General features: G+C 42.9%; 1 protein-coding gene across 8 annotated transcripts in view; it reads right to left on the minus strand.

Annotated features, from left to right (window-relative positions):
- The window catches only part of Esco1 (establishment of sister chromatid cohesion N-acetyltransferase 1), a 63,144-nt gene extending 47,914 nt beyond the window's left edge, over window positions 1-15,230 (minus strand). For 2 of the 8 annotated variants that reach the window (XR_003848516.1, XR_003848515.1), the window contains exon 1: window positions 14,906-15,061. The gene's annotated coding sequence lies outside the window, so the exon portion shown is untranslated. The other 6 variants (XM_029560562.1, XM_029560560.1, XM_008826965.3 and 3 more) reach the window with 6 other exon arrangements.
- Between the last annotated feature and the right edge of the window lie 5,649 nt (window positions 15,231-20,879).

A 20,879-nucleotide genomic window follows, 5' to 3' on the forward strand; every position in this document is an offset into this window, starting at 1 on the left:
TCTGAAAGAGTCAGGTCCTTCCTTCCTTCTACCACAAAGGTCCGGGGACTGAACTGAGCTTGTCAGCCTTGGTAGCAAGCCTTTATCCACTGAGCCCTTTCACCAGCCCTTTAGCACATTTTAAAAACTGATAGTTTTCCCCAATTTCACCCAAATGTTTTGAGAACTGTTTTTAAACTAATTCAACTGAAGAAAGAAAACTGGTAATTTCTATTACTGAGTTTTAAACATTTCTTTACCTAGATGTCAGACTATTATTAGATATATTATTCAATATATTTCATCTCCAATTCTATGTGTTTTCTTTCACTTTTGTTGTGGCTTTAGATTATTGTTCTGTTGTTGTTGTTGTTGTTGTTAGACAAGGTCTTACCGTGAATCTAGCTAGCCTGGAAATTACTATGTTGCCAGGCCTTGAACTTGCATCAATCCTACACCTCTGCCTAACAAGTGCTAGGATTTACAGGCATGTGGCATCATACTTGCTACTGTAGCTAAGTTTTTAAATGAGAAAGTATGAGTCCCCCAACTTCTTGTTTCTTCCTTTGGTTTTTGTTTTTGCAGTTCTGGGAAATAAACCCAGGCTTGCACATGCTAAGCAAATACTTTAACATTGAGCTATAATTCCCAGTGTAATGCTGGTAATGTAATGCTATAATGTAACATTGTTTGGGATGTCCAGTGTCCTTTACATGTGTCGTATGAATTTTGGAATAAAATACCTGATTTCCACAAAACTACTAGCTAGATTTTTAATAGGGATTATTCTATAGACTGACTTGAGGAATGTTGCCATTTTATTTTTTTTTAGTATTTTTATTTTATGTGTATGTGTGTATTGCCTGCATGTAGGTGAGTGCACCAGTGTCATGCAATGCCTGTGGAGGACAGAAGTCTGTTGGATCTCTCAGAACTGGAGTTAGGGACAGTTGTTAGCTGCCATGTGGGTGCTGGGATTCAAACCCAGGTCTTCTGCAAGAAGAGTCAGTATTCTTAACCACTGAGCCATCTCTCCAGTCCTAAATACTGCCATTTTAATAAGACTTACAATCCTTGAACACAGACTTAGCTAAATTTGTTTTGAAAAATGATTATGGGCTAGGGATATAGCTCAAATGATAAAGCCCTTGTTTAATATAGGTGCAGCCCCTAACACAACATTTAAAATAAAAAAACAGGTTAGTTGGAGCTTACTAAGTCTCAAACTCATGATCTCCCTTCTACTATGTTACTGTGTCTGGCTAGAAATTTGCTTAATTCTATAGGGTTGGGGGGTAGATTCTTTAGGATTTTCTACATGTAAGATCATGTCATCTGCAAACAGTTTTATATTCCTTTCTGTGCTGGATAGCTTTGGTGTCAACTTGACACACCTGGGTTGGGGAGCCTCAATTGGGGAATTGTTTTCATTGGACTGGCCTGTGGCCATGTCCATGGGGCACCTTCTTGATTGGTGAGTGATGTGGGAGGGCCCAGCCCACTGTGGGTAGTGCCACCCCTAAGCAGGTGGGCCTATGTTGTATAAGAAAGTAGGTTAAGCCTGGCAGATTTCTGTGAGTTCCAGGTCTGCTGGGTACAGGGAGACCCTGTCTCAAAAAAAAAAAAGCAGGTTAAGCATGGGCCAGGGGAGCAATAAAGCAGCATTCCTCATGGCCTATGCTCTAGCTCCTGCTTCCAGGTTCCTGCCCTGAGTTCCTACCTTGGGCTCCCTGATGAACTGTGACCTGGGAGATGTAAGCTGAATAATTTACTCCCCAAGTTGGTATTGCTCAGTGTATTTTGTCACAGCAATGAAGAAACAAACTAAGACACTTTCCAAACTTGATGTCTTTTATATTTATTTTCTTTACCTAGCTGGTATAAGCTAAAACCTTCAACACCATGTTGATGTAGTAAGAATAGATACATAGCCTTGTTGCTATTAGAGGAAAATCTTCCGGACTCTCATCATTTAGTATGATGATACAAGATGATTTTATTATTTTTATTTTATGTGTATAAGTGTATGCCTGCATGTATTTAAGTGCACCCATGTCGTGCAACGCCAATGGAGATAAGAGGGCGTTGGATCCCCTAGAATAGAGTTATGGACTGCCATTAACCTGCCATGTGGGTGATGGGACTCGAACCTAGGACCTCTGCAAGAGCAGCCAGGGCTCTTACCTTACCTCTTATCTTGTGTCCAGCCCTGACACAAGATTTTTGAAAGATGCTTTTCTGTTCTTAATTTGTTGGCTGCTTCAATGAAAGGACAGATTTTTTGAGATGGTTTTTCTACTAAGCTAATTATATGGGTATCTTTCCTGTAACTGTCAACATATTCTGTCTTATGTTGCCTTTCATATATACAGCCAACTCTGCACTGCTTAGATGAATCCAATTTGGTCACTGTGTATAATCCATTTATTAGATGGTTAGATTCAGTTATGAGTATTAAATTGGGGATTTTGTGTATATTCATAAGAAATATTTAATCTATAGTTTTCTCATGATGCTTTTTGTCTAGTGTTGGTATCAGGATACTAATGGTCTCATAGAATGAGCTCAGAAGTGGTTGTTCCTCTTCTATTTAGGGGGGAAAGTTTATTAAAAATGGGGTTGTTTTTTATTTATCATTTTTATTTTATGTGTATGTGTGTATTGCCTGCATGTAGGTAAGTGCACCCGTGTCGTGCAATGTCCATGGAGGTCAGAAGCGGCTGTCGGAGTTATGAACAGTTGTTAGCTGCCATGTGGGTGCTGGGATTCGAACCTGGGTCTTCTGCAAGAACAACCACTGTTCTTAACCGCTGAGCCATCTCTCCAGCCCCTAAAAATGGTTTTATGTTTTTTTTTTTTAAATTATGTGTATGTCTGTGTGTGGGTATGCATATGTGAGTACAGGTGCCCACAGACTCCAGAAGGAGGCATTGGATCCCCCTGGAACTGGAGTTACAGATGGTTGTTAGCCATCCAATGTGAGTGCTGGGAACCAAACTCTGTTCTTCTGCAAGAACAATTACCATTTCTTAACTGCTGAGCTGTCTCTCCACCTCAGAAAAATTGGTTTTAATTTTTCTTTAACTATTTGGCAGATTTTACCAATGAAGACATCTGGGTCTAGACTGTATTTTTCTGATTGGTATTTGTTATTACTACTTACTCAGTCTCTTTGTTATAATCTAGTCAGATCTATTTCATATAGCTCAGTGATAGAAAGTCTCAGGCCATGGGTCAGGTGCTAGGCTAAAAGTATTCCCTAAAGACATTTCTGTGTCCTAATCCCTGGTATCTGTGAATGTGATTTTACTTAGGAGATAAAAAGGTCTTGGTGAACATAAGGATCTTAAAGCAGAATTATCCTGGATTATTCATGTGGACCCTAAAACCTATAATAAATATCACTATAAGAGAAATACAAGAGGGGCTGGAGAAATAGCTTAGCAGTTAAGAGCACTGGCTGCTCTTGCAGATGACCCAGGTTTATTTCCCAGCACCCACATGGCAGCTAACAACCATTCATAACTCCAGTTCCAAGGCATCCAACACCCTCTTCTGGTTTCCATGGGCATTGCCAAGACATTGGTGCACTTACATACATGCAGGCAATACACTCATACACATAAGAAAGAAAGAAAGAAAGAAAGAAAGAAAGAAAGAAAGAAAGAAAGAAAGAAAGAGGGAGGAGAGGGGGAGAGAGAGAGAAAGGAGGGAGGGAGGGAGGAAAGAGAGAGAGAGAGAAAGACAGACAGACAGACAGGAGCTGGGATGTATTGGAAACCTATAATCTCAGCACCTGTGGGATGGGGTGGGGTGGGATAGGAGGATCCAGGGTTAAGGTCACCCTCCCCTACATAGAAAGTTTGAGACCATCCTGGACTATGTGACCCAGTCTCCAAAACAATCAAAAAGAAAGAAACAGAGGCAGAGACAAAGACAGACAGAAAAGAGAAGTTGAAAATAGAGGGAAAAATTCAAATAATGCAGTACATGCACAGAAATGTCCAAAGAGCTTAAACTTCATTTCAGATTTTGAGCACAAATATTATTGGTTTCTAATTCATGAAGTGTTCTGGCAAAATTGCGACAGCAGGCATAGGAAATGAACACATCTTGTACAGGCTGTATCACATCCAGAAGCCTATAGTTTTCTCAGTAAGGTTGTTTTTGTTCTTATTTTGAAACAAGGTCTCCCTGTAGCTGCCTGAAACTTGCTATGTAGACCAAGCTGGCCCGGATCTCACAGAGCTCTGCCTGCCTCTGCCTCCAAGTGCTGGGTGCTACCATGCCTGAGGTTTTTTTGTTTTGTCTTATTTGAAAGTCTTTCTACCTGTAAGATTTATGTCATTCTGCTTTTATGCTTTCTATCTTCATTGTTGTAATCCTCCTGAACACCAGAAAGTTTTTGGTTTTCTTCAAATGAACTATTAATATCATCATTGGCTACAAGGGTCACATGGATGACCATCAATTCCTTAATAATCTCCCTAAATGATAATAATTCACCAATTCTTATTCCATCTCAACTACATCCAAAACACTAATTACTAAACTGAAAATGGTAATTTGTCAAATTCATAACTGCTTTCTGAAAAATCTACTATGCCCACAAGCACCTACTTAAAAAAAAAATAAAAAAAAAAAGCCCTAAGCAGTTCATAAAGCTACATTCTGATCCTTCTATTGTCTCCACAGCTGATTATCTCAAGAGTGGGTTCTTGGGGAAGTCAGAAAGCTTAGCAGGTAAAGGTGCTTGTCCACATAGCTGACAACCTGAATTCAACTCCCCAGAACCCATATGGTGGAAGAAGAGAATCCAACTCCCACAAGTTGTCCTCTGACTTCCACAGCATGCCATAGCACATGATCACCCACACACATATATACACATGCACATCCATGCCTGCGCACACACAAATAAAACAAATGTAAGCATGAATTTCTGATCCCAGAGCAGTCAACATATAGTAAATAACATAACATTTACCAACCTCATCACTATTAACATTTTAGATCAGACAAAAGTCCCTGTTGTGAAGAACTACCTGTGGATAGAAGATTTTAGAAGCAGCACTCATGGTCTCCACCCACTAGATGCCCAGAGCGTCCCTTTCCCCAGTACTGACAATCAAAAATACTTCCAGATACTGCCCCCAAGAGGGAAATTTACCCCTAGCTGACACTAATATAATGGCAGACAAGATTTGCAATTACAAAACACCTACTACTTGAGGCATTAAAACAAGGTAATCCAATTCCCAGAGCTGTACTATTCTCCCCAACCTTGTGAGTCCTGAACTGCATTTAGGTTTCTACAAGGTCTGCTGTGCTTTTTGATAAAGTCTAATGTCTGGTGGTTCCTTTTTTATTATTATTTTTATTTTACATGTATGAGTGTGTTGCCTGCATGCATGTGAGTGCACCCATGTCGTGCAATGCCACGGAGGTCAGAAGAGGGCTTCGAATTCCCCTGGAACTGGAGCTAAGGAAGGTTCGTAGCTGTCATGCAGGTGCTGGGAATCGAACCCGGGTCCTCTGCAAGAGCAGTCAGTGCTCTTAACCCGAGCCATCTCTCCAGCCCCTCTACAGTCATCTTTATTTCTCTGTGTAAGTTTCCAATGAACTCCCGTTATTAAGGTAATTTAAATATTTCTCATGTTCAAAATGACTAACAAGGGCTGGCAAGATGGTTCAGCAGGTAAAGATGCTTGCCATGAAAGCCAGGCAATCTGAGTTTGAGCCCTGGAACCCACATAGAAGTAGAAGTCTCCAGAAAATCAAATCTACAAAATTGTCCTAAAAAATTTCAAATGGTAGAGATTAAAAGTAATTTCAGGGCCAGAGAAATGATTCAGTGGTTAAGAGTACTAGCTGTTCTTGCAGAAGATCAAATCCCAAGCACCTACATGATGCCTAACAACCGTCCTTAGTTCCAAAGGATCCAACGCCTTCTGTCCTCCATGGTCACTGCATAATATGGGTGCACTTATACAAATGCAGGCCTAACATTCATACACATAAATAATAATTTTTAAAAAGTAATTTCAAGGGTCAGATGTGGTAGTGAAAGCTTTTAATCCTAACCCTTGGGAGGTAGGCACAGGCATATCTCTGAGTTCCAGGCCAGCCAGGGCTACATAGTGAGACCCTGTCTCAAAAAAAAGCACTTTCACAGCCAGGCATGGTGATGCATGCCTTTAGTCCCAGCACTTGGGAGACAGAGGCATGGAGATCTCTGTGAGTTCAAGTCCAACTTGGGAGAGAGAGGCAGGCAGATCTCTGTGAGTTCAAGGCCAGTCTGGTCTATATAGTGAGTTCCAGGCCATCTGGGCTACAGGAAGACTCTGTGTCAACAGACCAAAAAGAAAGAAAGCATTTTCAAGGAGCATAATTATTCAACCAAACACAGTATAATGCCATACCTATAATCCCACACCAGCACTCAGGAGGCAGAGGCAGGAGGATAGAAAGTTTGAAGAGAATCTGAAGCCAGCTTGGGTTACGTACTGAAAACCTATCCCAAAAATAAGGGTTAGAGAGATGGCCCAAGAGCAGTAGTTGCTCTCACAGAGAACCTGGTTTTGGTTCTCAGCACTCCCACAGCAGCTAACAGCTGTCCATAACTCCAGTTCCAGGGTATCCAACACCCTCTTCTTAAATAAATCAAAAAATTAAAACACACCCACACCCACCCACACCCACATACACACACATGGGGCTGGAGAGATGGCTCAGTGGGTAAAGCATTTGCAATACAAGGGTGAAAATTTTAGTTTGGGTCCCAAGAACCCATGCGAAGCCAGACTCAGTAGCATATGTCTGTAATACCAGCATTCCTATGGCAAGGTAGGAGGCAGGGACAGAAAAATCCCCAAAAGCTTGCAGGCAAGCTAGCCTGGTATATACAGCAGTGAACAAGAACAATAAAAAGGCCCTGTTTCAAATAAGGTAGAAGGGGAGGTATGCTCACACCTCACACCTTTAAATAATTCCAGCACTTGGAAGACAGACACAAGTGAATTCAAGGTCTACATAGTGAGTCCAGGCCAGCCAGGGATACATAGTGAGATCATGTCTCAAAAAAAAAAAAAAACAAAAAAGACATCCCCAACACTCTCTTCTCTATATTTTTTTTTCTCTCTTTTTTTTTTTTTAAATGTCACAACTTAAGCAGCAATAGACCATTAACAGAGAATGTACTCAAATACATACAGGCACATATCACTATATAACATATATATTTAAAATGTCACAACTTAAGCAGCAATAGACCATTGACAAAATGCAATCAAATACATACAGGCACATATCACAATAATACAAAGTACTGGCCCTAATAAACCCTAATGTTCAATGAAGAGCCCTCTTGAGATTAGTGTGATGGCACACCTGTAGCCCCTGCTATTTAGGAAGCTGAGAAAGGAAGAGACCACTTGAATCCAGGAGTCAGGGCAGCTTAGCAGGATGAGACACCGCTCCATCTCAATAAATAACCACAAGTGGTCCAAAATATAAGTAGGTGATATCAACTCATTTTATGGGACAATAATGGTTAAAGAGATAAAATTTAATCTTAAAAAGTTGCAGGGCATGGTGGCTCATGCCTTTAATCCCAGGACTTGGGAGGCAGAGGCAGGCGGATCTCTGAGTTCAAGGCCAGCCTGGTCTACACAGTGAGCTCCAGGCCAGCTGAGGCTACAGGGAGACCCTGTCTCAAAAAGACAAAAAAAAAAAAAAAAAAGTTAAAAGGACTGCACTCAGGAGGCAGAGGCAGGCAGATCTCTATGAGATTATGACCAGCCCAGTCTACATAAGAGTTCCAGGCCAGTAGGGGCTACAGGGAGACCAGGTCTCAAAAAGATCCCCCCACAAAAAATAGTTAAAAGGAAACTACACACCCCCAATCACTATTATTTTAACAAGATAACCACTAAGACCAAGTTTATCATAAGGAGAAATACTCTAAAAATCTTTTCATAATCTTTTAATTTATTTATGTGTACGTGTGTGTGCCTGTGTGAGTTTATATACACCATGTACACGCAGATGCCCACAGAAGCCAGAAGAGGGCACTGGATCTTCTGGACCTGAAGTTACAGGCCACTGTGAGTTGCCCAATATGGATGCTGGGAATTGAACCCCAGTTCTCTACAAGAGCTCTTAACTGCTAAGCCATCTACCCAGCCCCTGTTAGTCATCTTGATAGGAAAAATAAGTCATAAAAAAATTTTTTTTTTTTTGTCTTTTTGAGACAGGGTCTCCTTGTAGCCCCAGCTGTCCTGGAACTCACTATGTAGACCAGGCTGGCCTCAAATTCACAAAGATCCGCCTGCCTCTGCCTTCCAAGTGCTCCCCAGCTTAGCCATAAAATTTTTATGTTCCCAGTAGATATTATAATAGGTATTAAGTAAAACTCAACATTAATTAAAATTTTTTTTAAAGACAGCCATAGCAATTTAAGTTTTCTGAGACAAGTGTCTCACTATTTGCCCAAGCTAGTTTCAAGCAATCGTCCTGCCCCAGCCTCCTGAGAAACTGAGTTTCTAAGCACACACTAATGTGCCCAGCTTCTCAATGTAATTTTTAAAACTCTTTCATTACCTCCTATAATGAGCATTTCCCATTTGTCCTCTCCTCACAAAATTCACTGATTTCATCTATATCCACATTTTCAATTATCATTTCCATTTAAGCTGTTAGCATACAAATTAATACCCCCCCAACACATACCTACCCATAGTGTTTCTCGGGTGTACAACAACCCAACAGCCCACAAGACATCATCTCCATTCTCATCTCTTTTTCCCCCAGTACCGGGGATGGAACCAAGGGGCTTCATAATACACTAAGCAAACACTCTACTACTAAGCTGCATTTGCAGACCTCCTCTGATATCATAGTGACATCTTAAACAATTGTCAGTTAATTCATGCTATTATGCCCCTTCTCCACCCACTTACTCAGGTCAAGAATATAAACCAGAAAATAAAAGAATTTTATCAGCAATAACAAAAGTAGCACTTATATAAGCAAAAACACCCAAAATAGTGCCAAATGCTCAAAAAAGAATAAAGATGCCAAGTGAGATTTTGTTTCTTGAGGTGGGGTCTTGCCTTGAATGCTCCTGCCTCCACCTACCAAGTGTTGGATTAAAGGTGTGTATCACCACACCTGGTTTCCAAGATAGAAGTCTGACAACCTTTAGAAACAGCAGGAGTACACAAACTGCATAAATGTAACATTTTAAGACAGATACAAATTAAAATGTTACGTATAGATCCATACACAACACAGTAAACACACTGGTCTGGGAATGTAGCTCAAGCAGTAAATTACTTGCCTAGTTTGTACCAGGTCCTGGATTCCATCCATTCCATTACAAAATATATAAAGACTAAAAACTGCAGGGCTGCCTGCAGACCCAGCTACTTGAGGGAGCTGTGACTAATCAATCCCTATGAATCCAAGAGTTCAAGGCCAGCCTGAGTAACTACATAGCAAGCTCTCTCACCTCAAAAAAAAAAAAAAAAAAAAAGTACAAAACACACACAATGAATTTTAATGTAACAACTGAATACAAAAGAAAACTCTTCGGACTCCACATAAGACATCACTCATTTTGTTATTTTGTTATAGAATCATCACAATTATTAAAGGGGGGATAAAATATCCCTCCCAACATATTGCTGTGAAACTGGATTTTCTTTATATACTTCAACCAGAAAACAACAGATTGAACATAAAAGCGATAATCCAGTTGTTTTCTATTAGGCCAAACACTAAGGAGATTTACAAAACTAATACAGTTGTCATTCTCTGGCAAATTTGGGGGGGGGTATTATCGTTTATCATTAAAGGTGATATTTATATTAACCTTTAATTATTTCATTATATAATTTTAATAAATTAATATACTCACAATACAATCACTATCAACACATAACAATATCAACAAACACTATTTAAAATCCTACATAATTTTTAAGAATACAAGGAATTCTGAAACCAAAAGTTTGAGAACCAGTACATTAGCCACAAATGATGGCTCACACCAGTAATTCCAGCCCTTGGGAAGCAGAGGCAGGTGGATCTCTGAGTTTCAGGCTAGTATGGTCTACATAGTGAGTTCCAGGCCAGGCAGGACTACATAGCAAGATCCTAAATTTTAAAAAAAAGAAAGAAAGAAAGAAAAAAGGCTGGGTGTCATGGTGTCATAACACCTGTAATCTCTCAGCTCTTGGCAGGTGAAAACAGTAGTTCAAAGCCAGCCTCAGCTACACAGCAAGTTCAAGACCAGTATGAGTCACAATAGACCCTGTCTCAAAAAACACTAAGAGGGGGCGAATCCCTACATTAAAATACTTAGTATCTTATTTACTTCCTGTGGTTTTACCTACAGAATGGGATATAAGTCCTGTTCTATAGAAACACAGTATAATACAATCTTTACATATGGCTCCTACACTCCCCTCAAAAAGAGAAAGAACCACAGATAAGTTGCCCTTGCTCCACTGAGTAACTTCCCACTCACTCTCAGGCAAGGAACTTTTAATTAAACACAGAGGGCCACACACAAAAGACCTGAAATAGAAGGATGGTTGGAGAAGGGTAGCAGTAGGAAAGGAAGGGAAATTGGGGGTGGGAGTGACTAAAATTCAGTATACATGTAACTGTCAAACGATTAAAAAAGAGTAATAGAGGGCTAACAGAATGTTTCATTTATCAAACGTAAGTACAAAAATAAAGCAATAATATTAAATTTCTGCAGAAATATAGCCAAAGAATTTTCACCGAATGATGTATACACAAAAAGAAAGCCTAGGCCTTCAGAGGGGTTACCAACATCTTTTAATGAATTATCTAGGATATTAATCATTTTACAGGATGCTATATAATTTTATTGGAGTTGGTTTCTATCATCTGTATTTATCACCTTCAGTAGAGGTTATTCAATGAACTCTATATGAAACATAAATCTAAGGAAAGTCATAGAAAAAGTACTTATTATAAAAACAATGCATTATTTTGAATTATACAACCCAGGTCACTTTCATTATAAGAGTATGATCAACTCCACTTTGATGAATTACCAAGTTAAAAAGGGTCATCTTGCAAAGGGTATTAATGGCATTCATTAGTTAGGTGTCCTTTTTTTTTTTTTTTTTTTGGTCTTTTTGAGACAGGGTCTCCCTGCAGCCCCAGCTGTCCTGGAACTCACTATGTAGACCAGGCTGGCCTTGAACTCACAGAGATCCACCTGCCTCTGCCTCCCCAGTGCTGGGATTAAAGGCGTGCACCACCACGCCCGGCTAGGTGTCCTTTTTTAGTTCTGTGAAGCATAGCTTATCAATTCAAATTCCAGCACAAAAACCTTTTATGGGAAAGATTTTTTTTCCTCTTGGTCTTTTTGAGACAAGGTCTCCCTGTAGCCACAGCTGGCCTGGATTCCTATGGAGACCAGGCCAGCCTTGAACTAACAGAAATCTGCCTGCCTATGCTAGGATTAAAGGCATGTGCCACCACACCTGGCTGAGACAGATTTAAAAAAAAAAAACAACCAAAAAAAAAAAATCTACAAAAAGAACAAAAGAAAAAGAACTGGAGGAGTCAAGAAGAGACCCCACTCTCCCATGAGGAACTACAGACATTTAGTTAATAGTTGGTGGGAAGGGAGAGACATTTTCTTCAGGAGTGTAGCCACTGGTAAGTCGTCCATGCTTCTGAAAGCAACTCTAGTTAAACTCACTGGGTCACTACCCACTCATGAAAGTAAAAACAGGACTAGTTGGGAAGAGGAAGGTGATCAGTGGAAATGACTGGGGATAAGAGGGTAATGGGGGGGTAGAAATATCAAAATATATTACATATATGTATTAAAAGGTCATAATGAATTAAAAAAGGGGGAGCTGATTAGCTCAGTGGTTAAGAACACTGACTGTTCTTGCAAAAGACCCAGGTTCAAATCCCAGCATCCACATGGCAGCTAACAACTGTCTGTAACTTCAGTTCCAGGGGCTCTGACAGCCTCTTCTATCCTCCACTTACATACATGCAGGCAATATACACATACACATAAAATAAAAATAAAATTTTTTCAAAAAGTCATAATTGCCGGGCGTGGTAGCACACGACTTTAATCCCAGCACTTGTGAGGCAGAGGCAGGTGGATCTTTGTGAGTTCGAGGCCAGCCTGGTCTACAAAGTGAGTTAGGACATCTGGGGCTACAGGGAGACCCTGTCTCAAAAAGACAAAAAAAAAAAAGGTCATAATGAAACCAAAAAAATGTGTTCACTACAGAATTATACTGTTGACTGAACAACGTGAAACAATAGCAGGCTTTCCTCAGATAGGAATGATTAGGGTAGACGGATGCTAACAAGCCAGGTCAAATTTGGTTCAAAGAACTATGCTTCTAATGGACACATCTGACCTACAAGGAATAATAGTCTTCCTTTAAAAGGGACAAGTGTCTGTGCTACAGTTCTAGTTTTCGTATTTCCTCAGACGATGAAGGCCTGAATTAAGAGCTCCTAATTAAGCACTTTTTGTTTGTCTGTTTTTTGAGACAAGAGCTCCCACTAGCCCCAGCTGTCCTGGAACTCACTATGCAGATCAGGCTGGCTTCGATCTCACAAGGATCCCACCTGCCTCTGCCTCCTGAATGCTGGTGAGTGGTGGGAGTTTTATTTGGGGGCTGGGGGAAGCATGTGCACTGTGATAACCTAGAGCTGGAGTTACAAGCAGTTATGAGCCATGAGATGTTGGTAGCTAAGAACTGAACGCGGTCCTCTGCAAGAGCAGCAAGTGCTCTTAACCACTGAGCCATCTCTCCAGCATCATTTCACTGCGTTTCGTAGTGATAATCACAGTGGAAATTTTTAATTTTTCAATTAAAAAAAAATGCATTGGTGGAGCTGGACAGTTTAACTCGGTGGTTAAGAGCACTGATTGCAGAACACTCACATGGCAGCTAATAAAGGTTCTAACTCCAGTTCCAGGGGATCCGACGCCCTCTTCAGAACCCCACTGTCATTGAATGATACAGGAGTACTTACATACATGCAAACAATACACTCATATAAATAATTTAAAAAAAAAAAAAAAAGCACCGGAGTTGGCACTATATCTAAAGTACAATCTAAGCATTGGAGAAATAGCGCACAGCTTAATCCACTGAAACGTGCATGTTACAACTGAAATCCATGTTTCTCCCGGTTTCTTATTTTTAATGCCATATATTGAATTTAGGGCCTTGCTCATATTAAGCACACATTTTACCACTTCCCAAAACACATCTGCAGTTCATTCCTACTTTTAAAAAAGTACATGTATTGGACCAGCGTGGTGACCCAAGCCTGTAGTCCAAGCCTGTAGTCCCAGCACTTGGGAGGCAGCGGCCTGCCTAGTCTACATAGTGAGGTCCAGACCAGCTCAGGCTATAGGGAGACTCTGTCTCAAAAAGACCAGACAAAACAAAAAAGTACATGTATTTACTAGTTCATTTGTTCATTCATTCATTCATTATTGGGGGATTCATTCCTTGGGGGGGAGGGGTGCCACCTATCCAGAATGGTTCTCTCCTTCCACTGTGTGGTTCCTAGGGATCCAAACCAGGTTGTCTGGCTTGGCAGCATGGACCTTTTACCTGCTGAGCCATCTCTGCCCCCCATTCCTATTTTTAAAAATTGTTTTAAGCTGGGTATGGTGGAATAAAACCTTTAATCCCAGCACTTGGGAGACTGAGGCAGGTGAATCTGCAAGTTCAAGGCCAGTAGGGCCTACATGGGGAGTTCGAGACCAGATGGGGCTACAAAAAGACCCTGTCTCAAAAACAACAAATTGTTTACTTGGGGGGGGGTGTTGTTGCAACTCACATCGTAACTATTCCGCTAAGTAGCAATTTTTGTCTTCTGTAAAGTCCACTTAAAATACCGTTTTGTGCCAGGTGTATTGGCACAGGCCTTTAAATTATTAGCAGTCAGGGGGCAGAGGCACCTGCAATTCTGACTTCGAGGCCAACCTGGTCTATATAGAGTTCAAGGCCAGGCAGGGCCACACTGTGAGACCTTGTCTCAAAAAAATAAAAATTTTAAAAAATACTGTTTTGAAATTTAATACCGTTTAGATACTGTATGCTTCAATTACTTCCTGCTGAAAGAAAGCCATTTCAGCTACGACTAGAGAAAATACGGTTCCCAGTACTTCTCCAAAATCTCTCAGGTTTACCACCTTCCGACACCCCACCCCTCCCCCACGGAACTGTACTCACCGCGTTTTCACTACACACCTTAAGGACCTGGGGTGCGGGGATCCGGGTTTCGGTCATTTGGGGACACAGACAGCCCCCACCCCCCGCATACTCTAATGAATACTGATCCACACTTAAGAGCCAACTCACTTTCGAGCGCATCTCCAGCGCGCCACAACTTCCCCGGGACCCTCCCGGGACCTCGCTCTACCTGTGCCCAGGCCCTCGCCACCCTCCACCCCTCTCTGACCTTGGGCCCGGGGCCGTCGCTCTGGTCCCAGTGTGACCAGAGGAACCCGGGGTTCCGCACCCCCTGGCCGGCAGGCCGCAAAGGCCTCAGAGCTCCGCAGAGGTCCGCGGGGGGCGGCGGGAACCGGCTCGTGGGGCTGCCCGGGCAGAAGCCAGCAGGACCGGGACCAGGCTAGCCCGGCGGGCGCGAGGGCTGCCCGCCACCTGGAGCTCTCGGGGAAGCCGGGACTCACGGTGACAGCCCCGTCACCTGCCGCCGAGCGCGCCAGCCGTGCCCACCCGGGCCGCGTCGGCGAGCTCCCACAGCGCGCCCCGGACAGCGCGTGCGACGCAACGCGACGCGACGCGACGCGACACCGAGGCTGGGACAGGAAGGACAGAACGTGCAGAGGGAGGTGAGGACACGGGACCCCATCGCCGCTTCGTACCTGCTCTGGCCCCGCCAAGGCACCCAGTGCCGCCTTCACAGCGCCTCACATCCGGGTACCCACAGACGCTCAGCTGCCTCCACTGCGGCCGTCGCCTCCCCGCCCCGCAAACAGCAAACTTCCGGCGGCGGCAACGGCGATGCCTCGCCCGTCAGATGGGAGTTACCTGGGAGTGTCCTGGGTGCGCCTGCGCGACGCTCTTCTTCAGCCCGAAGCCAACATGCCCAGAGGACGAAGATGGCCGCCACGCTCGTTGCGTGTCACGCAGTTTTTCACCTCAGCGGAGACAGCTGGGCGTCGCATAAAGGCGAGCTGCCATCCACCCTCAGCGCCGGCGCGGTGGGAGGCCTCGCGTGCGCGCCTCCGCGGGTGGGCCCCCTGCGGGGAGGTGGCGGCGCCCCCTGGCGGCGGTGGCTGCGCCCTGCTTCCTGCTGGTTGGCTCTGGAAATAGACCCACCTTTAAGATTATATAAAACTGGGACTGAAGAGATGGCTTCGTGGTTAGGAGCACTGGCTGCTCTTGCAGAAGACCCGGGTTCGAATCCCATCATCCACATAGTGGCTAACACCCGTCCGTAACTCCAGTTCTAGGGTATCTGATCATCCCCTCTTCTGCCCTCTGTGGGCACTGAATGATATGGGTGCACCCACACACATGCAGGCAATACACTCACACATAAAGTAAATTTTTTTTTAATTTCCTTTAAAAAAAAATAGGTTAAATGGGACTGGAGAGATGGCTCAGCAGTTAAGAACACTGGTTGTTCTTGCAGAAGACCCAGGTTCGAATCCCAGCACCCACATGGCAGCTAATAATTGTCCATAACTCCAGTCCCAGGGGATCTGACAGCCTCTTCTGACCTCCACAGGTATTGCATGACACGGGTGCACTTACCTACATGCAGGCAATACACACATACACATAAATTAAAAATAATTTTTGAAAGTTAAAAAAGGAAAAAAAATAAATAATAGTATAAAACATCCTAGGCCCCAAGAGGTGATGGTTTGCCATGGAAATCCTTTGCAACCAGCTGCCTACAGGTTTCCAGTATTTTCTGAAGAATCCAGTCCAAGAGCCTTTGATCTTTCTTAGGAGCCAAAGTAATGACTCTCTCCTTTCTCCACATTGTTCTGTTGTCTGTCCCCCAAAGGCCTCACCATTTCTTTGCACTCATTCTTACTCTCCAAAGCACTAGAGCCTAAAGGAAACCATAGTTTCCACTAAGCACAGTCGAGGTGGTAGTCAAAGACAGACTTTGGCCCTTCAAAACCTCAAAGAAAGAGCCAAGAATAGCTGCTTCGGGTTTTTGAGGCAGTTTCTCAGTAACCCAGGCTGGCCTCTGATTAGAAAGACCTTGAACTTCTGATCCTCCTGCCTCTACCCCCCACCAAGTGATTACAACTCTGTCACCATGCCTGGCGGAGAACCAAGAGTTATCACTAGGAATGGTATTTCTCAGTTTTAAATAGGCTTTTTTAAATAGGCTTTGCCACCTTTATATACAGAACTTCTGCCATTCAGAATAGGAAAAGACCTGATTATAAATTCTCTCCTTCCTGTCCTTTTTTGAAACCAAGTATAGCCAAAACATGTTCATAATGGGTCAACTTTGATGGCTTTCTGACAATACATCTTCCACATAATTTTTGTTGCTTAGAGGGGAGATTTTATGACTTCGATGGCGATGAATCAGGTCATTTCCCCCAAATTATCATATATTGTGTTATTTGACAAAGACCTGCTCTTTGATCTCACCCCTAGCCCCCTTATATGTATGGGGTGGAGTGTTGAGGAAGGTTGTTTTGTATGTGTGTTTGATGCTTTGAGACAAGACAGGGTCTCATATAACTTGGGCTAGCCTGCAATTTGCTGTGTAACTGAAGGTGACCTTGAACTCCCAAGTACTGAGCCTCCATGCCCAGCCTACTGATAGATGCTATATTTTTCTGATATAGGCTTTAATGGGACATGGAAAATGGCTCAATCTGAATTAACTTATTCTTTACCTTCAGATTACCAGACAACTAATGAGAGGTTTTTTTTTTTTTTTGCGTGACTATCTTTTCTAAGTTCTCTCTCTTCTCTTCTCTCTCTCTCTCTCTCTCTCTCTCTCTCTCTCTCACCACACACCTTTGGGGCACTACTAAACCTCTACTAGACTACCCTACTAAACCTCTAGGGATCATCTTTCCTCAGCCTCTACTAAACCTCGGGATCAACTTGTTCCACAAACTTCCCTCCCTTCTGGCTCACTGCGTTTTTTCCACTTTTCTCCCATCCCATTCCTTGTACTTTGTCTCCAGCTACTGGCTGGTCACGCCATGCTCTCATTGCAGGGTTTTCTGCTCCTCTCATTTGCCTCGAAATCACACATGTGTTGGAAACCCCTTTCCTTTCTCTGGATATAGGACACTATTTCCAGAGATAGGAACACGCACTACTTCCTGTCCAGGACAGGGTCATGCCTTTCCTCTCCCTGATGATCTAATTGCAGGACACCACCTTCTTGGACTTGGAAGTAACTCAAAAATAACTCTAACCCGCAAAACAAAAAAAAAAGACACTTTGTTTTGATGCCTGGTTCTCCTCGTTCTCATTTTGCGTGACCGAATGCCAAACCCCTTCTCCTCCTACTCCCTCCCCATCTCTCTCTCTCTTCCTTTTCTGCTGAGCTTTCCTGCCCGGACTCATGATCCTGCCTCCACTCCCTATGGAGAGGGGATTTTCTTTGTCTCCCATCTGCTCGGCTCTGTCTCTACCTCCTACCAGCTTGCTGGGTTCTTTCTCTATCTCCTCTTCACTCTGTACTTAATCTGTCACTATGGGAACCATCCACTCAAAGTCTCAGGGTCTCACACCTCTTGCTTGTCTTCTTAAATCCTTAAAACAACTAGGACTTTTGGATACAATCAGGCCAAAATGTCTGAAGTTCCTGTGCACCACTGTCACCACACATCATTCTTACTAGTAGTCCTATTGTCTTCCACTCCCTTAGCTTTAGACAAGAGCACAGACATCCATTTCAGACCATATGAAATCATACGTACTTACTTTTGGTAGAGAAGTTTGAAGTCAGGAATGGAGGCATGGGGCTATAATCCTTGAACTCAGTAGGCTGAGGCAGGAGGACCATGAGTTTGAGGCAAAGCTGCCTTGGGCTAGAAAGCCCTGCCCTTTGACCTCATCCCCAGTCTCCTCATGTGTATGGGGAGGAATGCTGAGGAAGGTTGTTTTGTGTGTGTGACCTTGTTACCTCCCCTCCAAAAGCAATTTGTTGTAATCTGTTTTAGCTTTTCATCTCTAAAAAAATTTTTTTCCTATTTCAGGAGTTCCTTCCCTGGGGATGACATAAGCAACAAACAATGTCTGCCCCCTTCTCATAAAGTCCCAAGGACAACTAAAGTTCACACCAAGGAACCAATGAGTTATTGAGCTTACTTCCAGAGCATGAGGGGTGACTGGCAGGAACCTGGTTGACCTTAAAGCAGCTGCACTGTAAAGTCTTCACCAAGTATGGAGCCCCCTTTACTTAACCTGGCCTAATGTATATACTGTAGCACCTCCAGAAACACACCCACATCCCTGCCAACCCTGCAGCCAGGTGCAATTAAGGCAGAAGTCCATACAAATGGCTGGGAGGTAGGGTTGGTGATGCACACCTTTAATCCTAGCACTTAGTAGGAGGCAGAGGCAGGCAGATCTTACATCATGGCCAGCCTGGTCTACATAGTGAGTTTCAGGCCATCTGTGGTTACAGGGAGACCCTGTCTCGAAAAATAAGGCAAAAAACAAAAACATATTGCTAGGAGGGGTTGCTGGAATCTCAGGTGAGGGTTTAATGACCCTCCCTAGCTCCTCCTGTGAGGAAATGTCAACAGTCTAACCCAATCTATGGTGATGACTTGTAAGCAGATATAGCTGATCTGATGAAGATGGCAACTGCTTTGCTTACAGGACCACATTGTATGGTTTTGGGGGAAACATAAATTTCTCTAGTATTTTATTATTTTTATTTATTTTTGAGACAGAGTTTCCCTGTAGTCCTAGCTAGCCTGGAACTTGCTATGTAGACCAGATGGCCTCCATCTCACAAAGATCTGACTTTAAACTCAGCACTCAGGAGGGAGAGGTAGGTGAGCACTCACTCTGTGAGTGCTAGGCCAGCCTGATCTACATAGTGAGTTATAGGTCAGCCAAGACTACCTAGTGAGACCTTGTCAGAAAAAGAAGATGAAGAAGAAGAGGAGGAGGAGAAAGAAGAGGAAGAGGAGGAGGAGTAAGAAGAGGAAGGGGGGTAACTACCCTGTGGTCACTCAGTGGTGGAGTCACTGCAGTGAACCATACACACAGGGTCTCCCTCCTCATATGTTCTAATATGGGAAGGTATTCAATTCAATTGTTAACCAATATGAATCCAGGACTATATAGACTCAGCTTGACATGACTGAAGCCATTTTAGTAGTAACTAGTACAGTTACCCCTGAATCACACTGGTCAATTTTCCAGCATAAAATAGATAAAAAATCATGAAAGTGGTATATAGAACTTTATGACCAGATCTTGGCTCAAGAATGTGCCTGATTCTGGTATTAGTGTGAGATAAACCAGGTACATTCTGACTTTGATGAAATCACTTTGGGTTTGGGGGGGATGGTTGTTGTTGGGTTTTTTTGTTTTTGTTTTTGTTTTTTTTGGTTTTTTTGAGACAGGGTCTTACTGTCTAGTCCTGGCTGGCCTGGAACTCTATATAAATCAGGCTGGTCACAAACTCACAGAGATCCACCTGGATGTGCCTTCCTAGTACTGGGATTAAAGGCATGTACTACCATACCCACCCTGAAATTACTTTTTTGGGAGGGGAGGAAGAGTTTGGGATAGGGTCTGGCAATGTAGTCCAGGCTAGTCTCAAACCTGGACTATGATGCCTAGTTCTAAAATCACTTTTGACCTATCTTATAACCAATCCCAAGGATCTATGAGGTCTTCCTGCCTCACAGACTCATGCTTCTGTTGGAAGTCAACAGTAAACTGTGTACTCTAGTCCTAGATCTGCCTGTCTGCTTCTTTGGTTTTATAAGCCCTCAGAACCAGTTTTCCTGCATTGGGAACTGGGTTATTTGTGAAAAGGGCATGTTATGTCAAGGCTGTATTCTAGATACTGAAGGCAGTGAACAGTTGCAGTTCCCTCTTTTCAGACACTACAATCTCCTAGCAGACAGTAAATAAATCAATAAATGCTGAGAATGAAAGCTGAGCACAGTGGCATACTCCTTTAATCCCAGCACTCGGGAGGCAGAGGCAATCGGATCTCTGTGAGTTCAAAGCCAGCCTGGTCTATGTAGTGAGTTCCAGGCCAGAAGAGGCTACAGGGAGACCCTGTCTCAAAAAGACCAAAAAATAAATAAATAGCGGGGCATGGTGGCGCACGCTTTTAATCCCAGCACTCGGGAGGCAGAGGCAGGCGGATCTCTGTGAGTTCAAGGCCAGCCTGGTCTACATAGTGAGTTCCAGGACAGCTGGGGCTACAGGGGGACCCTGTCTCAAAAAGACAAAATAATAATAATAATAAAATAAATAAATAAATAAAGCTAAGAATGAAGCACAATAGTAAATTAAAATTATCCAACTTTATCAAACTAATTGTGATAATGAAAATAGTCTATCTGCACTGTAACCACATGCCATTGTTATAATATGGTTGTTGCAATGAATTTTTAATTTTAACTGAAATACCCATGTTCAAGCATTGAAATTTTTTTAGCCCTAGGGACTTAATGATATAATCATGGGTACTGGTTTCTGATGGGCTCAGGTAAATTGACAAGCAATTGTGGTCAAGTAGTACAACTTGATCCTTGATATAATGGGCAGAGTCAGCTTCTCTCAGTTCCACTTGAATCACCTGAAGGACGTTAGGAAGTTGTGGGAAGAACAAGGGATAGATGTTGAGAAAGCAGCATACACAGCATT

This window comes from Nannospalax galili, unplaced genomic scaffold (genome assembly GCF_000622305.1).
Source record: "Nannospalax galili isolate Female #2095 unplaced genomic scaffold, S.galili_v1.0 scaffold511, whole genome shotgun sequence".
NCBI classification, from domain to species: domain Eukaryota; kingdom Metazoa; phylum Chordata; class Mammalia; order Rodentia; family Spalacidae; genus Nannospalax; species Nannospalax galili.